This window comes from Lactuca sativa, chromosome 9 (assembly GCF_002870075.4).
Source record: "Lactuca sativa cultivar Salinas chromosome 9, Lsat_Salinas_v11, whole genome shotgun sequence".
Lineage (NCBI taxonomy): Eukaryota > Viridiplantae > Streptophyta > Magnoliopsida > Asterales > Asteraceae > Lactuca > Lactuca sativa.
This window is the reverse complement of record NC_056631.2, coordinates 184,054,292-184,079,491: the sequence shown is the minus strand read 5'-3', so window position 1 is coordinate 184,079,491 and position 25,200 is coordinate 184,054,292.

Genomic DNA, 25,200 nt, shown 5'->3' with positions numbered 1-25,200 from the left:
ATGATTCTGCCCTTCCTTGAGTTAAAGGATGATGAAATCGATGCCGAAGCATACAACTGCGAAAGTGTTGTATATTCAGATGATGTTAATCCCACCTATATGTATGGTCTGGACAAAATTGAATCTTTTATAAAGTCCAAAGACCATAAGGACATGCTTAAGAATCTTTTGGATGAAAATTATAAGTTGAAACTCAGGGCCGAAACCATACAAAAATTTGACTCATTGAGTACCAAATTAAGTTCAGAAAATAAAATTGATGTTGAAAATGCATCTGAACTTAATGAGGACGATGACATGAGTGAAATTTTTGTAGAGGATGAGGTTTACTGTTATGGGTTCATTAGGAGCGAATCTGAAAACCACAAAAACTTGATTTCTGAGAATTCTGTGGAATTCTCTCGTTTGTCCAAACATAAGTTCCCGATCCTTAAATAAAAGGCCGTTGTATAGCAAAAGGTTCGAACCTCTCCCAATCAGGTTTATAAGGTCACAGAAGTAACCGAACATTAGACAGCCGAACTCACTGCCATAGTGAATGAAGATAATGCAGATGGCTGTGATGAGTTTTTCTGGTCGGCACCGATAGACAACGCAGATGAAACAGTTGGTTTGTCGGAGCGAACATCATGGAAGGCCAAAGGTAGATACGTGGCAGAACCACTGAATAAACCTACCAACTTTGACGTGCCCAGTTCCAGTGGCACAAAAGAGGTTCCAGTGGAATATGTCTCCTCAACTAGTGAAACCTCTTCCATGAAAAATGAACCTGTAGTTAAGAAGCCGAAACAGAAGGTAAATATTCACAGACAACCGAAACAGGTGAAAAATCAAAAGCAGCAGAGAAATCTGAGATACAAGAAAAATCTCTCAGAGGGAAAGCAATTTTGGCGCTCCCAAAATCCCCACTATACTCACTTTGACAGAAATTCCAAGCCAAAAGGAGAAGAAAATAACAGTAAAAGGAGTTTGCTCCATCAGATCAAAAGAACCAGAAGAAGACTTTCAGGCCACAGGAAGAACAAAACCGGAAGGATAGGTTCGGTCCCGAAAGTAACAACAACCGAAAGGCTGGTTTCGGTTCCCTAACAACAACAGACAAAAATCAGAGTTCAACCTTTCAAGCTTTTACAGTAGAAGACCCAGCTTCGGTCCAGCTACTCACAACAACCAGAAAAACAGTTTCGGTCCATCATCAAACGGCAACCGAAGGTCCAGGTTCGGTCCCTCAAATGATCTCAACCGAAAGGGTAATTTCAAACCTCAAGTCAGGAAAGATTCTCATTCTAATTTCTTTCCTTCTAATTCTTCTCGTTGTCATTCTTCTTCTAAGCCTAATTCTCATCATACACCAAATTCACAATCATCGAAGGATTTGAAAGGAAAAAGGAAGATTTGCTCAGCAAATGAAGATCGAAAGCAGGCTAAAGTCCAAACGCCCGAACCTGAATCCAAAATACCTGCGTCTAACTCCAATAAAATCAAAGTGTTTACCACTAAGAGGAAAGATGAAACAACCTTAATAAAACGAACATATCTTTTTGATGTTTCTCTTACTACTCCTGTTTTTGTAAAAGGCTCACGTGGACCCAAGAAACTTTGGGTTCCTAAATCTGCTTAGTTTTTGCAGGTTATAAGTGACGAGCAGTTTGAAGAAGAATGGTACATAGACAGTGGCTGCTCACGTCACATGACAGGAAGGAAGGAAGAGTAAGGGAGTTTCGATCACTACAAAACGGTGGCAATGTCAAGTTTGGTAACAACTCTTATGGAATGATAAAGGGTTATGGGATGATAACCAATGGAGACTTTACAATCAGGAAGGCGGCGTATGTAGAGGGGTTGCAGCATAACCTCATCAGTGTGTCTCAACTGGTGGGAGGAACAGGTCTCAAAGTCTCATTCGATGACGAAGGTTCAGAGATAATAGAGAAGAAATCCAACAAAGTCATTCTCAAGTCTGAATGAAAAGGTGAAATGTTCCCTCTGAATCTCAGACCAATCAAAGGCAATCCAACAATATGTCTTTTGTCCAAAGCTCATTCAGGCGAAAGTTGGTTGTGGCACCGAAGGCTCTCACAACTCAACTTCAAAGACATCAACAAGCTAGTCACCGGTGGTCATGTTCGGGGACTTCCATTGCTCAAGTTCGATCGTGAACACTTATGTGCTGCATGTGAAATGGGGAAACAAAGTCGCCAAAGTCACCCAACAATCATAAACACCAAAGTTTTTGAACCACTTGAGTTGCTTCACATCGACTTATGTGGTCCATCATCAATCGAGAGCATTGGCGGTAACAAGTACACCATTGTTATTGTTGATGACTTCTCACGATTTACTTGGGTATTCTTTCTAAAACACAAATCTGAGGCGATTCCCAAACTGAAGATCTTTATCAAGCAAGTCGAAGTGCAACTGAGAAAAGTCGTTCGAAACATCAGGAGCGACAATTGACTGGAATTCAAGAACAAAGAATTCAAAGATTTTTTAGCAGAAAAAGGCACCAGTCACAACTTCTCAGCCCCCTATACACCTTAACAGAACGGAATTGTCGAAAGGCGAAACCGATCCCTGTGTGAGGCGGCCCGAACCATGCTGAGTTTTGCCTCACTTCCTCTATATTTCTGGGCTGACGCCATTGTTGTAGCTTGATTTACTCAAAACATATCATATCTCAACAAGCGTTTCTCTCTCACTCCTTATGAGATAATTAACAACAGGAGGCCGAATGTCAAGTTCTTTCATGTATTCGGTTCAAGGTGCTTCATCATTGATTCATGAATGTCAAGTTCGAGGGGGAGAATCTATTTTCTTCAAATCAACATGATTCACATATTCAGGGGGAGAATCCAACATTTGATCCACCCGAAAGCCCCGCTACACCCAAAAGTCCTGTAGCACACGAAAGTCCAGTGACAACCGAAAGTTCGGATCACCCCGAAAGCTCAGTCGAAGAAAGACTTCTTGGTTCATCATCTGTCGAGGGGGACAACTCAGATATGCTATATGATGATGATATACGATCAGATTTGGAAGAAATGGTAAATGTTGAATTGGATCCATCCTATTATCCAAATTATCCTCCTCTCACCAAATGGACCAGAGATCATCCTGTGTCTCAAATAGTGGGTGAAGCAAACGGAAGGCGAAGCAAACTGCCTTATTCTTCCAAGTAGAATTCTGCATGTTTAACTCTTTCATCTCCAAAATAGATCCGAAGACCGTCAATGTTGCCCTCGATCATTCGGATTGGGTTCAGGCAATGCAAGACGAACTAAATGAGTTTGAAAGAAATAAGGTCTGGAGACTAATTCCAACACCAAAAGATGCCTCGTTTGTCGGTCTCAAATGGGTGGTCAGAAACAAAATTGACAAGGAGGGAAATGTTATCCGGAATAAGGCTCGGCTAGTGGTGAAAGGATATTTCCAGGAAGAAGTAATCGATTACGAAGAGACATTCGCTTTGGTGGCAAGGCTGGAATCCGTACGTATATTTCTTGCCTATGCTGCACATAAGACCTTTGAGGTCTACCAGATGGATGTAAAGTACGCCTTTCTAAATGGGGAACTTGAAGAAACCGTGTATGTGGAGCAACCTCCTGGCTTTATAAATGAAAAGCATCCAGATCACTGCTACATCTTGGATAAAGTTGTTTATGGTCTGAAACAAACACCTAGAGCATGGTATGAAACATTAACTAAGTTTTTAAAGATGTCTAAATTCAAACAAGGTTCGGTTGACCCAACCTTCTTTCGTAAAAAGGAAGGTAACCACCTTATGATCGTGCAAATCTATGTCGATGATATCATCTTTGGCTCAACGAATCCTAGCCTAACATCTGAATTCAGAAAGCTGATGGAGACTAAATTTGAAATGAGCTCAATGGGTCCAATTAACTTTTTCCTAGGTTTAAATATTAAACAGGGAACCGAAGGCATCTTTATCTACCAGGAAGCATATACCAAGACTCTTCTTGCAAAGTTCGGCATGATGGGAGACTCAAAGGTCAAAGTCCCTATGGCGTTCGGTACCAAGCTCACACCATCTTTGGAAAAAACCAGCAGTTGACATAACGTTATATCGCCAAATGATTGGTTCTCTGATGTACCTCACCGCTAGCAGGCCTGATATAATGTTTTCAGTATGTTATTATGCCAGGTTTCAAGCAAATCCTCATGAACCACACATGCTGGCAATGAAAAATATATTCCGGTATTTGAAGCGAACCACCTCTCTCGGTCTTTGGTATCCCTCAAACTCAGGTTTCTTCGTTCAAGCATACTCAGATGCAGACCTAGGAGGATGTGGTCTAGACCGGAAAAGCACTATAGGAGGCTATCAATTCCTCGACAGGAAGTTGGTGAGATGGCAATCTAAGAAACAAACATGTGTTTCTCTGTCTACAGCCGAAGCAGAGTACATTGCAGCCACCTCATGCACATCTCAAGTGATTTGGATCCAAAGCCAACTTCGGGATTATGGACTCAATATGAAAAAGATCCCACTATATTGCGACTCAGAAAGTGTAATTAGGATCTGTCATAACCCAGTGAACATTCCAAGACGAAGCATATAGCACTGAGGTATCACTTTATTAAGGATCACGTGGAAGAAGGAAACATAGAAATTCACTTTGTTCGAACGAATGATCAACTAGCCGATATCTTTACCAAAGCCCTTCCTAAAGCAAGTTTTAATAAAATCCTACAATGCCTAGGTATGATGGAATCGGAGTCAGTACCAAAAACCCCGTCTCAGAACTAAAAGTTGGAAGCGAAATGAACCGAACGCTCGGTCTATTTCGGGCCCGGTTCACATGGGAACCGAAATGAACCGAACGCTCGGTCTATTTCGGGTTCAGTGCCACTGCACTTGTTTTCGCTTATCTCAAAAAGGTGATATCTTTGGTTGTACACTCTTCTACAATTGTTTTCCAAAAATCCAAAAAAAAAAAAAAAAAAAAAAAAAAAACCGAAATGAACCGAGCGTTCGGTCCATTTTGGGTTCGATTCAAAAAAAAATTCCCGTTTGGTTTGTGTTGTTTTTCTCTTTACAAAAAGTATTAAAAAATTCCAAAAATATTTTCTTTCCTTTTGTCTCTACTTCTGTTTATGTTAACAGTGTATGGAATATCGATGGGGCATGTATCATTCTCACACTTTTTACTAGCTAAGTGTCCCTAGAAGCATGCTGCTGCATGTTGTCCAAAGCCTCAATTAATTTTGAATAAAGTCTTATTGACTCGGTATATACAAAACTTGTCTTCCCAATTAGGCTGCAACATTTATTCTAATCATGAGCTACCTTACTCTTTCCTTATATAAGTTAAGAGTTTTATGCTTGGTCACTATTGTTACAGTAGAGGTACTTTAGTTTCCTTACACCACCTCAAATATTTTTCTCCATCATATTCGCTTCATACAAGTAACCCTTGAGACTCTCAAAAATTACCACTGAGGTTTATGGTTACACACTCTCTGTGTTTGTGATCTTAGCATCGTGTCACTACGTGCTAAGTGAAACCCACAATTCAATACCTACTATGCATTGACGGTGAACAATTACATTTGCTCTAGCTTTCACTTATGAATTAATGAATCCACCCAAGTGGTTGTACCATGATATCTCTATTTTCCTTTTGTGTGATTCTTATGAAATTGTTACATACCATAACATTTCTTCCAATAGAATCCAGCTTTAAATTCTCTTGAGATTTCACACCAAGCTTTCCAACAAGTCACTAAAATACGATCCAAACCTACTTGTTCAACAGACCACATTGGTCTCACAAGTACTTCATTCGGTTTCTATCTTATGTCAAGATCTAAAATTCTGAACTGAAGCGAAAGCCACCCCTTTAAGCCTTATTAAAGTTGCCTTTCAACACTTCTTAGTAACTGCTTGATCGTAATTTAACGGGAAACCACACAAACACTTTAAAGTTTTTCTTGATTTTAACGGAAGAGATTCGTGCCCGGGATCCACTGTTTCGTGTCCTTATTGACATCACGATTTCCCACATATATGTTGCTTTATTTCTTTATCTTTGACACTCTATGCATGAAAATCTTTTTGGTTTTCCAAAAGTCTGGTTTCGTTCACTACAAGCTATTTTTATAGCTCTGATATTTAATGCTATATTCTCAACAGGATGTTGTGGATTATTTACGTGATTGCTTTTATTTAGTGAAGACAGCTCATTCTAAGGATAAGATGATGACTCAGCCGGGAGACTAAGGGGTTTTAGGAATTCAAAAATGTATTTGATGGGAAGCGTGCAAAACGAAAACGGTTTTCTCTCTCATGCGTAATCATAGGGGTTGCTACCTGTCACGCGTCAATCAACTCCGGAATCGATTCGTTTTTCAAGAAGATTTGGGGGCGGATTTGTCTCTCACTTCTACACACGGTATAAAGGGTAAACCCTAAGTTCTTTTACCTCTTTACTACACCCAATTTTTTGAGAGCAAACAAAGGCACTTTTTCTACCACTGTTCATCACCTTCTTCGAAGCACTTATCAATGGCGGATTCCTCCTCTGTTCATGAAACCTCTTATATTCTCCCAATCCGACCCCAGCAAAGCTTGGTCATTGATCTCACCAAATTTTCGTATGATGCCTTCATGTACCCTATAGTGGAGTGTCTTAAATACTCTCCACTGGTTCTCGCAATCACCGATGTCGAGATCGTTCCTATGGAGTGTTTGCCCCAGATTTTCTCTACTGCCCATTACGACAAGTCTGTTGATCGCATTTTCTTTGACATTCTTGATACCAAAACCTCCATCTCCAAACAGCGATTTTGCTCGCTACTAGGGTTTGAACCTGATGATTCGAGGGTTAACCCTGAGTCGATTTCTGTGGGACGGTTGTTCTCCATGTTTTACAACATGGGTTACACTGAGATCCTTACTTTTTTCACAAAGTTCAAGAAATCATGTCTTCCTCCTCTGTGGAATGGCTTCTTCACGATATTATTCAAGGGTCTATCCGAGAGAAGTGCAGGTTCTGATGGGGCTAGTCGTCTGTTCATGACGATTCTCTACGGGTTGTACACTGGCGTCAATCTCGATTATGGCTCAGTCTTATGGAAGCAGTTAATCCAAAGCCTTGCCTCTTCCTCTCGACATTCTGAAATTTCATATGCAAGGTTCTGGACGCTCGTCACCAAATGGGCTATGGACAAATACCATGTTCCCATTGTGGCTACATCTCCACTCTCCTCTATTAGCACCTTCCACACTACAAAGATCATTGTGACGGATCCTTCCATGTTTCAGTTTGTTGGCTCAATTCCTGAGTCAATGTATGTGTGTGTATCAGGGGAGAGTCGCATCATCAAAACCTACAAGGAGTTTCTTCCTTCGGGTCCCAGAGAGCTCACTCCAGAGATGATTCAGTCAATCCATGACGCTGACAAGCCTACTCCCAGGGGCAAGAAACCAGAAAAGGGGAAAGACAAGAAGGTCGTCAAAGGGGCGAAAGGCCCTTCTCCTAAGAAGCGAAAACCTATGAAGGCAGCCCAATCACCTCCACCAAAGAACAGGAAAACCCAGCCAATGCGAAAACTCATTCTTGCCTCTTCCTCCACTGATTCAGAGGATGAGGGTTCAGACTCAGAGGAGTGGTTTCGTGGTGACACTCCTCCTCGCTCGTCTTCACCTGAGGTACCAATTTCAACCCAACCTGTTTCTCCTCCCCCAATCTCTATCTCTATTTCCATTCCCCCCATAACCTCCACTACTCATATTCCACCCACTTTTATTCCCATCCCACCTCCTACTTTCTCAGATGCTACAACAACAACCACCACTGGAGTTCAAACCAACGTATCTAATACGGGGACTCGCACTTTAGCACCCAAACACACACCTTCAACCGAACCTACTTCCAACCCCGAACCTACTACCACAACCGAACCTCCACATTCGCCTTCATCTCCAAATCACTCAGCAGATACCGAGACCTTTCTTGGAGGGGAAGACATGACCTTCGATTATGTCTACTATAGTCCCTACCAGGTTCAAAGCGATGATGACGATGATGCTCCTTTCAGCAAAAAGCACATCAAGTAACTTCATGAGAAAATTGATAGTCTCATCGCTTCCTCCTCATCCTCTCGGTCCAATATCTCAGAAGCTGCCATTCAGGGGCTAGTTGATTCTTTCACCAAGGCACATGACGCCTCTATCAACTCCGCTACTGTTGCTATAGAAGCATCCACAAAGGCATGTGCTACTGCGACCGAAAAAGTTGAAAGACTATTTCACGATGCTAACAATCTTTTACAGTCTTTACAGGGAGCAACTGACTCTAGTGTAGTGAAGGTCGATTTCGTTTTTGAGAAGCTGGCTACTTCATTCGCATCAGAACAGGAATTCTTTGCCAGTCTTCGTCAGTCTCTTGAAGCTGACAATAAATCCTTCCAGGCGACTGTTGAGGAGCGATTGACCAAGCTCCAAGAAGATCTCGCTTCGAAGAACTCAATGATGGATGCACTTGCTCGTAAAACCACTACTCTAAAGGTTAAGAGTCTTCAGCTTTCCCAATCAGAAAAGGAGGTTGCGTCTCTCCGATCTAAGCGAGTCGTCATTTCCACTTGTGTTTCGGATGTCTACGCCGCCCTCTCCAAAATTATTGAAGCTCACAACCCAATCTTGAATTACTCTGTGAGGCGGACTCTAGCCGAGAAGCTTGCTCCCGCTCTTGACCTGCTCAGCAAAATTGAGGGGCTTCCTGAGTTCGTGGCCCATCCAAAACAAGGGGGAGAAGGGGTTTCAAAGGGTGAAAATCAATCTCAACCGCCTCCTACTTCTACATCAGCTTCAACTAAAGCCACCGAACCTCCAACGACTGGTCAAGCTTCAGGTTCAGGTGCTCAAGATAAAGGGAAAAGTTCTATGGTTAACAGTGATGGTGATGATGACAAAGAGACCATTGCTGATCACTTGAAGAAACAGGCGAGGGATAAGGATTCAGATATGAGTGCTCGTATTGCTAGAGAGGCAGAAGCGAATGAAAGGAAGATGAAGGAGGCTCATGATCTCCTAGAAAGTCAGAAAACCCTATTCCCTCCGTGGACACTCGAGAAGCTTATCAAAGAAGCTATCGACACCCCCAGCATCCTCTGGCTTGAACCGGTGATTTCCTTGGACAGGGTTAATTCTGTTGATTCTCAGTTCGACATTACCTTGACCCGAAAGGCCTTCGTATTTCATGCATTTTCCCATGTTGCTGATGTCCCTCATCCTCACCCGAAGGTCGATAGGGAGCTTGTTGAGTTCTATCTGAGGTCTGCTCAGCCTCAGTATCAGACATGGAGTGCGCAGAAGATCATAAACGTTCGGTCCTCAAACCCTTTTCGGGAGGGTAACTTCACAAATGTCAGGGTTAAAGTTTTGAGGGGATCAGCTAAAACCGAACATGCTATTTCACTCGCTGATCTTCCTAACCTGAATCCACATGATTAGATCATTTTGCATAACATCCTCCTCACCAATGAAGCTGAATATGGGCCAATCATAGATCACTTCAAAAGGATGTTGGTTTGCTACATCATGGAGGTCGCCAAGATGGATCAGGAGATTGCAAGTGTCTTGAAGAAGAAGCCCACCATCTCTCATGTTGGTTCTGCAAGTGATTTGAGTATGATGCAGATGGGGAGAATCGATCTAAAGCGAAACTCAGTCATGTTCACTAGAAATGAAGGCCAAAAATGCCCGTTCGCCTTGGTAGAAAAGCATTTATATACCACGTCGTGCTTGGAGCATGTTCTGGGGATCATCAATCGATGCAAGCAGAACTCTGAAGATGACAAGAAGTATTTCGAGCATATGATCCAGTGGTACATTCGTTTCAGACAAACCATCCTTGCTATCATTCCTCGTTTTTTCGACACCACGAAGAAAGTTCCTGCAGCTGGACCTAGCAAACCGAAGTAAAGTCTCACTCCAATTGACGCAAAGGGGGAGATTGTTGGGTCCATTAGGTGTTGCGTCTTGGGGTCGATTCTTAGTCCAATTTTGTATCCGGATTGGGCCTGTCCATCCGTGATTTATTTATTAGGGTTTACTATTTATAGATGCTTGCATGCATCTTTGTATGTAAGATTTTGGAGTCAATCATTGACAGTGAATACTTTTATCGATTGTAACCCTAAACAACCTCTACAATGGAAGTTCTTAGTCGAGCGCTGCTGAGGCGTGAATCTATTGAATCATTCAGCATATTTTGATTCATTCATGTGTTTGATATTTCTGTTCGTATTATTGTGATTAACCTGTTTAAAGATCTAAACGATCAAAGAGTTTTTCAACTCATCACTAATATTTAAAGTTAATACTTATATATATATATATATATATATATATATATATATATATATATATATATATATATATGTATATATATATTTATATGTATATGAGAAGTCAGTCTTATCGTTAGTAGGCCTCATTCACAAAGTCAGTCTATAAGGGGGTATAAGGAAATTGCCTATAAAAGAGCGATTGAATGGGTGTCCACTCTCACCCACCGCTTCCTTGAGTTATGGAGGGTCATTAGCCGAACGGGTAGGATAGGACATTAATTCTCATTAAACGGTATAATGATAATTATAAAGTAACTAAATGTTTTTAACAAATTCCCAATCTTGGTTACTTTAGAAAAAATGTGAAAATGATGTTATTCCATGAAATTGCACTTTGCACCTTGCCAAGTTGTTAGTTGAGCGTGTGTGGTTAACCGGCACACTAACTTAGACTAACAAGGGTGGCAAAGGGTAGTTTGATGTTTGTCATACATCAATGGAGCGTGTGTGGTTAACCGGCACATTGGTTAGGTGATAAATGACATCAGAATACCAAGCACATTTGCATGGTTATTCACACCTTGTTTGTGATCCTCGGTATCCCAGTCACAAACCTGAAGGGCATAATCGAGATCTAAACATGCCATTGAAAAGTTCAATGAATCTCAAAATAATCTGGAATTTCATTTTATTTAAGACTTAATAATCAATTTTGTTTTTCATGGTGGAAATTGGTAAATCGTCAATTACCTACCTTCAAATATTTTGCAATTGGATTACGGCATCCCTCTTCCGAATTGTAAAATATTGTGTTTGATCCTAGCCATAATATTTCATTTGGGTGTTATATTAAGGATTCATATCTAATCTAAACTTTTTGTTTCTTTTTTCAGATGTCTTCCAACACTGCTTCTGGCTCAAACCCTTCTGGTTCTTTCTCCCTCATGAACTTGTATGGGAGGGTCATTGAAACATACCAAAAATACAGTCTAAAAATTTCGTTTAAAATTAGTAATCAAACCATATTCATCAATCGTCATATAAGAATCATAAAGAATGTATCTCAAAATATCTTAACAACTGTCAAATATATCAGAGTATAAACATCCCAGGCTGAACAAATGGTGTGTGCACTGCAATCTTCCCGAGCTCCTCTTTTGAAAACTGAGTACCTGAAACCAAAACTAAAAATCGTAAGCATGAAGCTAAGTGAGCTCCCCCAAACTACCACATACCATACAATAACATATAAAGCATCTACTGGGCCTTGCCCACTGCATCGGACCGAAGTCCGGAAACTAACCAGGGCCTTGCTAACTGCATCGGACCAAAGTCCGGAAACTGCATCTGACCGGAGTCTGGAACTAACCAGGGCCTTGCCCTCTACATCGAACCGAAGTCCGGAACTAACTACATCGAACCGAAGTCCGAAACTGATTGGGACCGTGTCCCCTGCATCAGACCGAAGTCCGGAACTGACTGAACATAACATAGCATAAACATATCAACAAGCATGAATACATATACTGCATACAGCATCGGAACAGAGTCTGGAACACATAACACAAAACATGCTTGAATCACAAAGACATCAAGCACTCTAACTACTGCATCGGACCAAGGTCCGGAACTAACTAAACATAGCATAACATAATCATAGCATATAATATAAACACATATATTGCATACTGCATCGGACCATAGTCCGAAACACATAACTCATACCATGTCTGTATCACAAAGACACCAAGCATACTGAACTATTGCATCAGACTGAAGTCCGGAACTACTGTTAACTAAACGGGCCGGCATTGTGGCCGTAGACCCGTTCCTAGTGGAAGGAAACTCACCTCACACTGCTGACGTCCCGTAGACAGAATCACACACTGCTGAAGTCCTGCAGACTCAACCCTAGCTGCTAGATGACAGATTCCCGATCTATCAACATCAAAATAACACCAAATTAATAATTGGGTTCCACTACATAACTATAAATACATACTTTGGATAATTACTACATTACCACAAGTTTGGCTTACCCAAGCCCAAGGCCCAATCCATAGGCCCAAATTCAACTAGGGATCAAAGCCTAACACATGGCCCAATTTTCCAAATTAGGCCTAAACCTCTACATGGGCTTCCCTTATGGCCCAATTGTTCAGTCCAGTCCAACATGTATCATTCTAAGGGCCCAATATCATACAACTATCTAGGCCCAACTATGGACCATCTATGGCCCAATTTTCCAAATTGGGCCCAATCCTTCATATGGGCCTTACCCTAAATCCCAACTAATTACTCTAGTCCATTTGATTATTCTTGGATGGCCTAATAATAAACCAATTACCAAAGTCCAATCGAAAGGCCCAACTCTTGGCCCAAGTGAAACTAGGGTTTCACATAAAATGACAATTAGGGTTAAGTGTTTCTCACTTAACCCATTAAAGGCTTAACTCACTAAGGACTTAATTCATTAAGTCCATTATTGCTTAAATTAATTTCTGCCAATGATTATTATTTAATATTTCACTTATTAAATAATTCTCGTGTGTGTGTCCTGATAATTTCTCAAATATTAGGATTTTCTCAATTAGCCCATTAAGGACTTAATCCATTAATTCCTTTACCCCACTAGATAAATGGCATGGAATAATTTAGGCTTAATTCACAATCCAATCCCAATGGCCCACAAGTGGGCCCAATAAGTCTAAGGCCCAATACTCATAATTAAGGTTTTCCACCCCAAACATGGCCCAATAAGCCCAAAACTAATCTGTAGGCCCATTAGGGTTTTGCTTGAGGGGCACCACCCACTACCACCTCGGGTAGTGGTGGTCTATGGCGGCTTACGGCGGTGGCCACCACATTACGGTGGTGGTTTTGATTCTTTTCATTAATCCAAAATTCAAGTTACATTTTACAAAGCTAATATCAATTAACCATACACACACACACATACTAAACTAATCACACACACACACCCCATGGCGGCCGGTAGCTGAGCTTGGCGGCAGCCACCATGGCTGGCGGCCATGGTGGGGTCTTCCTCCATTTTCCGGTCATCAAACAACATCTACAACACCCACGAAAATACTAATTTATACCAAAGATCCCAGCCATATATCATACCCACAACTTCAAGACCATAATAAACAGGTTGTAAATTGGAACCCATAAACATCCGGCTACCTTTCAGGTGGCTACATCGCGAGAAATGACGAGATCAGTGCCCAAGGGCCACCGATGGCAGTTACATCGTCGATCAGGTGAGAGGAAGGAAGAAGTGGCAGGTGACGATACCTACCGAGAACCCTCAGGTCACGAATGACGCTCTCAGCAGCAAAAATGGCGAATGTCACCGATTTCGGTGGCTCTTCGAGCTGTCAACAACGTCTCCGACCAGCAGCAGTGTCGTGATAGCGCTCTAATGGCGAGGTGGTCGTTGGCGGCCTCAATCTTATTAGAAAACGCACAAGAAGGAGAAAGAAATGGCGGCTGAACTTGGCTTCACACTCACTCTTCGGTAGCGGGGGTCGTCGTGGCTCACACCGGCGAGGCAGCATGCGAACGGTGGAGCTCAAATCGATGGGAAGTGGCAGCCTAGGATCTCTCATGGCGGTGGCTGGAGGATTGCATCCAAGGGTTTTAGGATACGACGTGGGGAAGGGATACAGATATATCCCGTGTCCATTCAAACTTCCATTCCTTGATCCAAGACTAGTCCCTCCCCACCAAATTCATTTCCAATTAAATCCGAAACTTGCCTATTAGCCCCCATTACTTCAAAATCTTTACAATTTAAATCCTAATAATTACCAAGCAGTCCTAGCCTCCAAAAATCTTTACAATTAGAGTCCAGAATTTAGCATTTAGCCCCTCTTTCAATAATACTTACAAATTAAATTCGGATTTTATACTTTTAACCTCCATCTTTCAAGTTCTTCTCAAATTAGTCTGGGACTTACATTTATTAGTTTATTTAAATAAACGGGGCGTTACAACTCTCCCCCACTTAAATTATATTTTGTCCTCGAAATCATTTCTTACCATTCCTTACACGTCCAATCATTATAGTAACAAGGTTACCATCTTAGGCACATCTTATCCTTCCTGGGGCAGCCGTGACCAACCTTCGCAACAAGATAAAATCTACTCCGCTCAAAATATGTTGTCTCGAGATGATGTGAATCCTTGATAGGGTACTCATACTGAATCATTATCTCTAAAACCAGCCTGCTTATCTCTCAACTCACTCCTTCACTCCTGCTAGCTCAGAATTCCCACTACAAAACAGGTTCAGAAACCTAATTATCCCTATAGATCATTTATACATGGCCAAAACACCGATAATCCCGCTGTAAATGACTTAGCGTATCCCAAGCTATCCTGTCTGTACTTGCAACTTAGGGCACAATTACTAACATTGCCCAAAAGTTGTAACTGCCTAAAACACTAAACTGTCTGAACTCTGAACTACCTAAACACTGAACTGCCCGAAACACTGAACTGTCTGAACACTGAACCGCCCGAAACACTGAACTGATTGAACACTGTATGCTGCCACGTGGTTGCTTCCTGACATCTACCGAGACCTACCTGGTCTCAATTTTCCGCCAACCATCTAAAATATCGGGTTCCATCCCAACTGCGGAGTCAAAGGACTCCCTACTTAGCCGCCTCGCACAACTTCTGAACGAAATCCTTCTATGGATCTAGCTGCTACTAGTTATCTTGTCATTGTGGCCCTAACAACCCTTCTGCTCTAACTAATTGGTCCCATCCGTCGAATCCTGACGTCACCAAACCCAAAGCTAAAAGTGATTGCTACGTGACCATTGGTAGCCTTATGTCATAAATCACCTTAAGCAGTCCACTGCTTCCTTGCTCTTTTCTCTATAGTGATGCTTCTACAGTCTTATCATTGGCTTAACCAAGACTAACCTGTCTGGAAACTCCGAAATCTAATCTATGGATTTCCATTTCCTCACTGCTTTACCTGAACTGGTGGGTACTACGGTTTATTTCGCGTCCTAACAACGCACCCACGCTATCTACCAACCTAGTGAAGGCTACGGCTACACCCACAGACCTACATCACTCTAGCACTATCTGCTAATCTTGTGAATGTTGCGACTACACCCGCAGACTTACAACACTCTGATACTATCTGACTGCTAGTGAATGCTACGGCCATACCCGCAGACTTACAACACTCTGATACTATCTGACTGCTAGTGAATGCTACGGCTACACCCGCAGACTTATAACACTCTGATACTATCTGACTGCTAGTGAATGCTACGGCTACACCCGCAAACTTACAACACTCTAATTCTATCTATACTGGGTCGAACACGCGCTTGACCCGCACTCAGCTGAACTCATGTCCTGACTTGAATCCCCAACCGAATTCCCTAAGGCTTGCTAGAAAACATTCCGATAACGCGATCTCCTTATTGGCAAGTTTTTTTTTTCGAACTTCCATATCACACTCTCCTCGAACCATACAACCACATGGGCTGTCTTCCTTTCAGACAAGGATGTAAAACTTATCCTAGTCTCAAAACTGCTCCCGCTTCTGAATACTTGGGCGATTCTCCCCCACTTTGATTCAGCTAATGCCTTACAGCATACAAAACCGGAAGAATTCCCAATCCTTCTCACCACCCCTGACCAATCTATTAGAAACCACACTTACCATTGCTAGTGTTTTCAACACCAGCTAATCCAAAATATCACACAACTTCTAAAAAAATCCGAATAAATATCCGGTAATAACCCGCTAGACCCAGGAAGCTCCGAATCTCAATTGGAGACCTCGGAATCTCCCACTGCATCACGACCTCTATCTTGCCCGGGTTGACTAGAATACCCTTCTGATTGACAAGGTGCCCAAGAAAATGCGCCCCATGCAACCAGAACTCACAATTGGTGAACCTTGCAAAAATTCTCTCCCTCCTCAAAGTCTCTAGCACCTCCCTCAGGTGCTTCTCGTGCTGCTCCTCAGTCTTGGAATAAACCAAGATGACGTTGTACTCTCCCAATCCTGTAATCTGGGGAATTGCACTATCACTATTCGCTAATGCTTCTCGGCATGCAATTGGCATATGACATCTCTTGAAAATATAATCCAGACACAAACCGAGGGTAACTAAGGGCCACACTTACTCCAACCCACGAAACAAAAGGCTCCCTTGTGCAGTTTCCCGTACGTGCTGCACCGAATCTGACCCTGCTGGCCTCTCAGAAGTTGATCTGAAATCTACGATCTCCTCCCGAGACCCCTTACTATAAGAAATTGATCTAGTTTCCCCCTTCCCAACGTGCTCCAAGTCAATATCTCATTCTCGAGCTCTAAAATTCTTATCATTTAGGGTCTCACACCCCGAGATACTCAGGATCTCCCTGCTATCATTCTGCAGTATGTCCTGTTACTTTATCTTCTTCATTTCCTCATCCGTTGCATACTGTGGTACCATATAAGCTCTTTCTTGAGACTTGGTAGTGATCTCTGCCACAGTCTCAGTAGTCCGGCGGAGATCTAACAACTCTTGCGCCAACTGCTGCGCCCCAATCGCCTGGGCACACTCTGCCCAGAATCTGGTCTAAAAGTCATCCCATGACATAGCATTAACCGCATCATCTCTCAACCTTCTACCAAACCTTTTTCTATCGATCTCGTGTTCTGTCCCTCAGGAGACACGAAGTAAGTCAGATCTTGTCTCCTTTCGAGACAACGTCTGGTACGAAAAAGTGTTGGCAACATCTGCCAACCACATGTTGCTAACAATGGGGTCCCTAACCCCCATGTCAATCTGAAGCCTCGCAAACTCTGAATTCCCGAAACATCAACGTACAGGTCTCTATCATGACTGTTATCTCAGTGCATAATGCACTTGGCCTTTCATCACAAATCTCTATAATGCCCTCCTTGATCACACTGAGGATCACAGGAGTCTGGTCAATTATACTGCGCGTACTCTCAGATAGAATGAAGTCCCTCATCTGAAAATCAAGCTACTTGGATATGGAGTCCGAGCCTGATCCCTCGTCGATGCCAGAACTACCATCTGGTCTACCACGTAGCGTCACTATACTCGATAATATACCACCACTAACATCACAATACTCATCCAAAATCGAGGGATCTCACACACTATAAGTTCCCTAGATTCATCTCAGCCTTCCTTGATTCGAGTATGGATCCTCTGCTTTCAGTAGTACGGGCCCATACTATCTTCCACATCTATCCGTACTTTCCTCAAGAACTGCCTCGACTCCACCAAGTCACTCTACTGCTACTGATATCTGCTACTACCTTCCTAGGCTTGCCCTAGGGAACTTCTGACTCCACCGAAACCAGTCCTCAGCTGCTGAAGGCCTCCTCGTAATGCCAATTAACCACCACCTGAATACCATCACACGCAATGAGGCTCGGATAATCCTTCGCATAAAAGACTCATCCCTACAACGGTTAGACTCAAACGAGAGCTACGCAGTAGGGCCAAATCCAGCACTCTGAGATTATTCAATCCTGATCACATGTGATGTGAGGTATTCACCTAATGGCTAATTCCCATCACTCAAAGTCCTACAAAGCACAAAGAAAGCAGCATTCGGACACAGGAAACTACTCAAGAAAATCTATTCTCATAACGAGAAACTATACTAGCATACAATGCTAAGCTCATACTATCAGGCATAACCTAAACAGGCTATCCTACTACTGTCTACACAACACTAGCATGCAATTCTCATAAAGTTGAAACACATATAGCAGGCACATAAGGCATCCTCCTAGATCCTTAGTCTTATTCTAGCATGCTGTTCTACTGAAACTGAAACTGACAATCATAACATAAACTTGTATGCGTAATTTGTGAATACTTACTTGAGCTTGGCTGATAGCAAGCACCACACCCTTTTTCTATCATCAACGTTCTTCTCTTTCTAAAAATTCTTTTTGCTCTTCTAAAACTCTTTTCTTTTTAAGTTTCTTTTTGCTTTTCTAAAACTCTTTTCTTTTGAAAACTTTATACCACTTCCTTAGTTTGAGTTCAGACACACTCGGGAGTGCGCCCGAATCCCTCAACCCAAGGCTATGATACCAACTTGAAACATCCCAAAAATACAGTCTAAAAATTTCGTTTAAAATTAGTAATAAAACCATATTCATCAATCGTCATATAAGAATCACAAAGAATGTATCTCAAAATATCTTAACAACTGTCAAATATATCAAAGTATAAACATCCCAGGCTGAACAAATGGTGTGTGCACTGCAATCTTCCAAAGCTCCTCTTTTGAAAACTGAGTACCTGAAACCAAAACTGAAAATCGTAAGCACGAATCTTAGTGAGCTCCCCCAACCTACCACATACCATGCAATAACATATAAAGCATCTACTGGGCCTTGCCCACTGCATCGGACCGAAGTCAAGAAACTAACCAGGGCCTTGCCCTCATCATCGGACCAAAGTCCGGAACCTGCATCGGACCGGAGTACGGAACTAACCAAGGCCTTGCCCTCTGCATCAGACCGAAGTCCGGAACTAACTGCATCGGACCGAAGTCCGAAACTGATTGGGACCTTGTCCCCTGCATCGGACCGAAGTCCGGAACTGACTGAACATAACATAGCATCAACATATCAACAAGCAAGAATACATATACTGCATACTGCATCGGAACAGAGTCCGGAACACATAACACAAAACATGCTTGAATCATAGAGACATCAAGCACTCTAACTACTGCATCGGACCGAGGTCTGGAACTAACTGAACATATCATAACATAATCAAACCATATAATATAAACACATATACTGCATACTGCATCGGACCATAGTCCGAAACACATAACTCATACCATGTATGTATCACAAAGACACCAAGCATACTGAACTATAGCATCAGACTGAAGTCCGGAACTACTGCTAACTAAACGGGCCGGAATTGTGGCCGTAGACCCGTTCCTACTGGAATGAAACTCACCTCACACTGCTGACATCCCGTAGACACAATCCCACACTGCTGAAGTCCCGCAGACTCAACCCCAGCTGCTAGATGACAGATTCCCGATCTGTCAACATCAAAATAACACCCAATTAATAATTGGGTTCCACTACATAACTATAAATACATCCTTTGGATAATTACTACATTACCCCAAGCTTGGCTTACCCAAGCCCAAGGCCCAATCCATAGGCCCAAATTCAAATAGGGATCAAAGCCCAACACATGGCCCAATTTTCCAAATTGGGCCCAAACCTCAACATGGGCTTCCCTTAAGGCCCAATTATTCAGTCCAGTCCAACATGTCTCATTCTAAGGGCCCAATATCATACAACTATCTAGGCCCAACTATGGACCATCTATGGCCCAATTTTCCAAATTGGGCCCAATCCTTCATATGGTCCTTACCCTAAAGCCCAACTAATTACTCTAGTCCATTTGATTATTCTTGGATGGCCTAATAATAAACCAATTACCAAAGTCCAATCGAAAGGCCCAACTCTTGGCCCAAGTGAAACTAGGGTTTCACATAAAATGACAATTAGGGTTAAGTGTTTCTCACTTAACCCATTAAAGGCTTAACTCACTAAGGACTTAATTCATTAAATCCATTATTGCTTAAATTAATTTCTGCCAATGATTATTATTTAATATTTCACTTATTAAATAATTCTCGTGTGTGTGTCCTGATAATTTCTCAAATATTAGGATTTTCTCGATTAGCCCATTAAGGACTTAATCCATTAATTCCTTTACCCCATTAGATAAATGGCATGGAATAATTTAGGCTTAATTCACAATCCTATCCCAATGGCCCACAAGTCGGCCCAATAAGTCTAAGGCCCAATACTCATAATTAAGGTTTTCCACCCCAAACATGGCCCAATAAGCCCAAAACTAATCTGTAGGCCCATTAGGGTTTTGCTTGAGGGGCACCACCCACTACCACCTCGGGTAGTGGTGGTCTATGGCGGCTTACGGTGGTGGTTTTGATTCTTTTCATTAATCCAAAATTCAAGTTACATTTTACAAAGCTAATATCAATTAACCATACACACACACACATACTAAACTAATCACACACACACCCAAACTAATCACACACACACACCATGGCAGCCGGTACCTGAGCTTGGCGGCAGCCACCATGGCTGGCGACCATGGTGGGTTCTTCCTCCATTTTCCGGTCATCAAACAACATCTATAACACCCACGAAAGTACTAATTTATACCAAAGATCCCAGCCATATATCACGCCCACAACTTCATGACGATAATAAACAGGTTGTAAATTGGAACCCATAAACATCCTGCTACCTTTCAGGTGGCTACATCGCGGGAAATGACGAGATGAGTGGCCAAGGGCCACCGATGGCAGTTACATCATTGATCAGGTGAGAGGAAGGAACCCTCAGGTCATGCATCACCCTCTCAGCAACAAAAACGGCGAATGTCACCGATCTCGGTGGCTCCTCGAGCTGTCAAGAACATCTCCGACCAGCAGCAGTGTCACGATAGCGCTATAATGGCGAGGTGGTCGTTGGCGGCCTCAATGTGATTAGAAAACGCACAAGAAGGAGAAAGAAATGGCGGCTGAACTCGGCTTCACACTCACTCTTCGGTAGTGGGGGTCGTCGTGGCTCACACCGGCGAGGCAGCATGCGAACGGTGGAGCTCAAATTGATGGGAAGCGGCAGCCTAGGAGCTCTCATGGCGGCGGCTCGAGTATTGCATCCTAGGGTTTTAGGATACGATGTGGGGAAGGGATATAGATATATCCCGTGTCCATTCAAACTTCCATTCCTTTATCCAAGATTAGTCCCTCCCCACCAAATTCATTTCCAATTAAATCTGAAACTACCCAATTAGCCCCCATTACTTCAAAATCTTTACAATTTGAATCCTAATAATTACCAAGCAGTCCTAGCCTCCAAAAATCTTTACGATTTGAGTCTAGAATTTACCATTTAGCCCCTCTTTCAATAATACTTACAAATTAAATCCGGATTTTATACTTTTAACCTCCATCTTTTAAGTTCTTCTCAAATTAGTCTGGGACTTACATTTATTAATTTATTTAAATAAACGGGGCGTTACAGTCATCTTTGATGGTTCGAATTTCAATGATTGGATTCGAAACGTTAGGATGGACACTCCTTACGAGTACAAGGAATATGTCCTCGATAAAGAGCTTAAGGAGATTGATGAAGCAACTGCTACTCATGAAGAAGTTGTTGAATATAGGACTCATGAGAAGGACGCCACAAAGGTGTCATGTTTCATGTTATCCACCATGACAACTGAACTTCAAAATTACTATGAGGTATGAAATCGTTGCCTCTATGATCACTACAAAAATGAAGGATGGAGATTTCATCACGACCCACTTGCAAAAGATGCAAAGATTTGTGGACCTCTTGCTAAATTTGAATGTTAACATTGATGAAGAGTTGGTGTAACGCCCCTTTCCTGGTATGCAATTATTTAGTTTGAGCTACTCGACAAGTTGGTAGCCCTGACTCATCGAGTAGATGACAGATTGGACGCGGGGTTTAAAGAGTCTAATCGGCGAGTCCAAGCATGGACTCAACGAGTAGGTCTGCCAGAGGGAAATCCTATTTTTGGGATTTTGCACCCTATTTAAACATCTTAAACCCCCTTTGGGCCTCCTTTATTAGCCTCCCTGTCCTCCAGAAACCCTAGATCGTTAGAGAGCCTCTTCCTTGAGTTTTTGAGTGTGTTTTGGTGCCATTGAAGGTAGTTGCAAGAGCTTGGAGCTAACAAGCTTGGAGAAAGAGAACAAGATCCTGGAACACACTCATCTTTGGCAACTTTATGAGGTAAAAAGCTCTTAGCTTGGTGAAAAATAGCTTAGTTCTCTTTACATGTTGAGTTTTTAGGTCTTTTGACTCTTTTGAGAAGGATGAACTAGTTTCTATGGGTTGTATGCAAAGAAACCCCTTCTTCCTATAGTATTTAGTTTCTAGGGTCATAAAATGAGACTTGAATCCATTTTCATCCAAGCCATGATCATATTTATGGAACTAGATTGCTATAACTTGAGTTTGGGTACATTTGAGGTGCGCAAAGCCATCAAGTTACCAACTTTATAGAAACGGACCTTGGAAACGACATAGATCTGTAATTTGGAGCTGTAGAAGTGTGAAACCAGTTATTTAGGTTAGATTTGCAATGGACTCGACGAGTGCATAAGGGAGCTCGACGAGTCCGATGAAGAAACCTTGATGATGTTCATAGGACTCGACGAGTTAATTGAGGAACTCGGTGAGTAGTATGATTTTGTCCTATTTTTTTATTATGCTAGGACTCAGCGAGTTTGAGGACGACTCGACAAGTCAGTTCGTTTAGTCACGAAGATGGTTAGTTAGGGAACTCAATGAGTCATAGGGTGACTCGGCGAGTCGAGTCGTGAATTTTAGGTTTTCTGAGTTCTAGAACTTGGTGGGTCAATAGGCTGACTGGGCAAGGTAGGTCAACCTAGAAGGTTGACTTTGACCAGGACGTTGAGTTTGACCAGGGGTAAAATGGTCATTTTACCCTAAGAAGGATTATCATATTTTGATTAAGTGTTGTTATGGAATTGATAGCCAGAGAGTCGACGGAGCAGCAAACAAGGATTCCTCACTCGTGTTTCCAGCAGTCAGTGGTACAAGGTGAGTTTCCCTTTAGTTGGAACGGGTATAAGGCACCAAGACCGGCCCGTAGTATGATATGTTAGTAGTTGAATGTGGGCGAGGCCCGTATCTCATAATAGCCGAGTGTGGGCGGGGCCCCTATCTCACAGTTTAGATCATTCACGGATATATGTATGACTGATAGATTTAGTTATACTTGTTGTCTGTATGTTTGTTTAGTATCGGAGTGTGGGCGTGGCCTGTATCTCGCATCAATTGAGTGTGGGAGGTGCCCGTATCTCATAGTAGTCGAGTGCGGGTAGGGCTCGTATCTTAGAGTCAGCAGATTATGGGTGGGACCCGTATCTCCTAGTTAGCAGAGTGTAGGCAGGGCCTGTATCTTCATGAGTGTGGGCGGGGCCCGTATCTCTTAGTTGTATGTTGTATGTGCATGGTATGTGGTAGTTTGGGGGAGCTCACTAAGCTTTGTGCTTACAGTTTCAGTTTCGGTTTCAGGTACTTCCACTAGCAAAGGGAAGGGCTCGGGATGATCACATGGCACACACCACAGTCTTCAGCCTGGGAGTTCACTCTGATGTGTTGTTATGAGATTTTGATTTGAGACAGATACTATGATGTTTTATGATACATGATTTATGACTTTACTTATAACTTTGGATGGTTGATGATTTTAATAATGATTTGAAAACGAAATTTTTGGGTCATATTTTTGGGATGTCTCAAGTTGGTATCAGAGCCCTGGTTTGAGGGATTCGGGCACACTCTCGGGTGTGTCTGAACTCAAACTAAGGAATTGGTATAGAAATTTTCAAAATGAAAATCAATTTTTTGTAAAACAAAATTTTGAGAAAAGGATAGAGTTTTAGAAAAAGCAAAAAGAATTTTTGAGGAAAAAACAAAGAATTTTGAAAAGAGAAAAAAGGTGTGGTGCATGCAATCAGTCGAGCTCAAGTAAGTACTCCCAAATTACCCATACAAGTTTATGTTATGTTATGATTATCAACTTTATGAGAACAACATGCTAGTTTAGGACTAAGGATCTAGGAAGGATGTTTAATGTACCTGTTATATGTGTTTCAACTTTATGAGAACTACATGCTAGTACAGATCAGTCAGTATCATAGTCAGAGTAGTATATGCTTGATTATGTGTACTCGACGCTCGAATGCTGCTTGCTTCGTGCTTTTAGGAGTCTTAGTTATCTTTTACTAACTAGTAAATGAATATTTTACGTTACATACTGAAAGGGTTAAATAATTTTAGAAGGTTAGGTCTAGCTCTATTGCGCCAGCTCTTGTTTGAATCCAACCGTTGTAGGGTAAGGTCTTTCATTCAAAGAATTATCTAGCCATAGTGATATGTAATAGTATTCACAAGCTAGTTAGAAAAAGATAATAGGGACTTCTTATGTAGCTGATGGCAGAGAGTGGGACGGTGATTACCCTAGGGAAAGCCTAAGTTGAGAGTAGCGCGTGAAGCAGTAGTAGTAGAAGGGACTTGGTGGAGTCAAGGAAGTTCTTGAGGAAAGTACGGATAGATGTGGAATGTAGTATGGGCCCATACTACTGAAAGCAGAGTATCCATACTCTAACCAAGGAAGGCTGAGATGAATCCAGGAAACTTGTAGTGTATGAGATCCCTCGAGTTATGTTCAGTATTCTGATGTCGTTATGTTGTTTTTTTCAGAATGGTGGTTTTACGCCCTAGACCAGCAGTCGGCAGTTCAGGTGCCGGTGAGGGATCAGGCTTAGGCTCTGGAACTGAGCAGCTAGACGAGCAAACCAGGGTGAACGCCCTCAAAGATCACGCACAGCATACTAGACCAGACTCCCGTGATCTTTGGCATGATCAAGGAGTGCATTCTTGAGCTTTTGGATGAGAGGTTGAGTGCATTCCGAACTGAGACGGCGGCCATGATGGGGTCGCGCAAACTGACTTTCAGGGAGTTCATGGCTTATGGAGCTCCTGACTACCATGGGGCTCGAGACCCCATTGCGAGCACCAGGTGGTTGGCAGATGTCGCCAATTTGTTCCACACCAGCAGATGTCCCGAGGGGGACAAGGTTAGGCTTGCACCATGTCTTCTGAAGGACAGGGCACGTGACTGGTGGGAGGAGGTTGGGCGAGCCATTGGTGATGACATTATGTTGGATGCGATGACCTCGAGTGATTTCATGACTGGGTTTAGGACCAATTTCGCACCTGTTATTGAG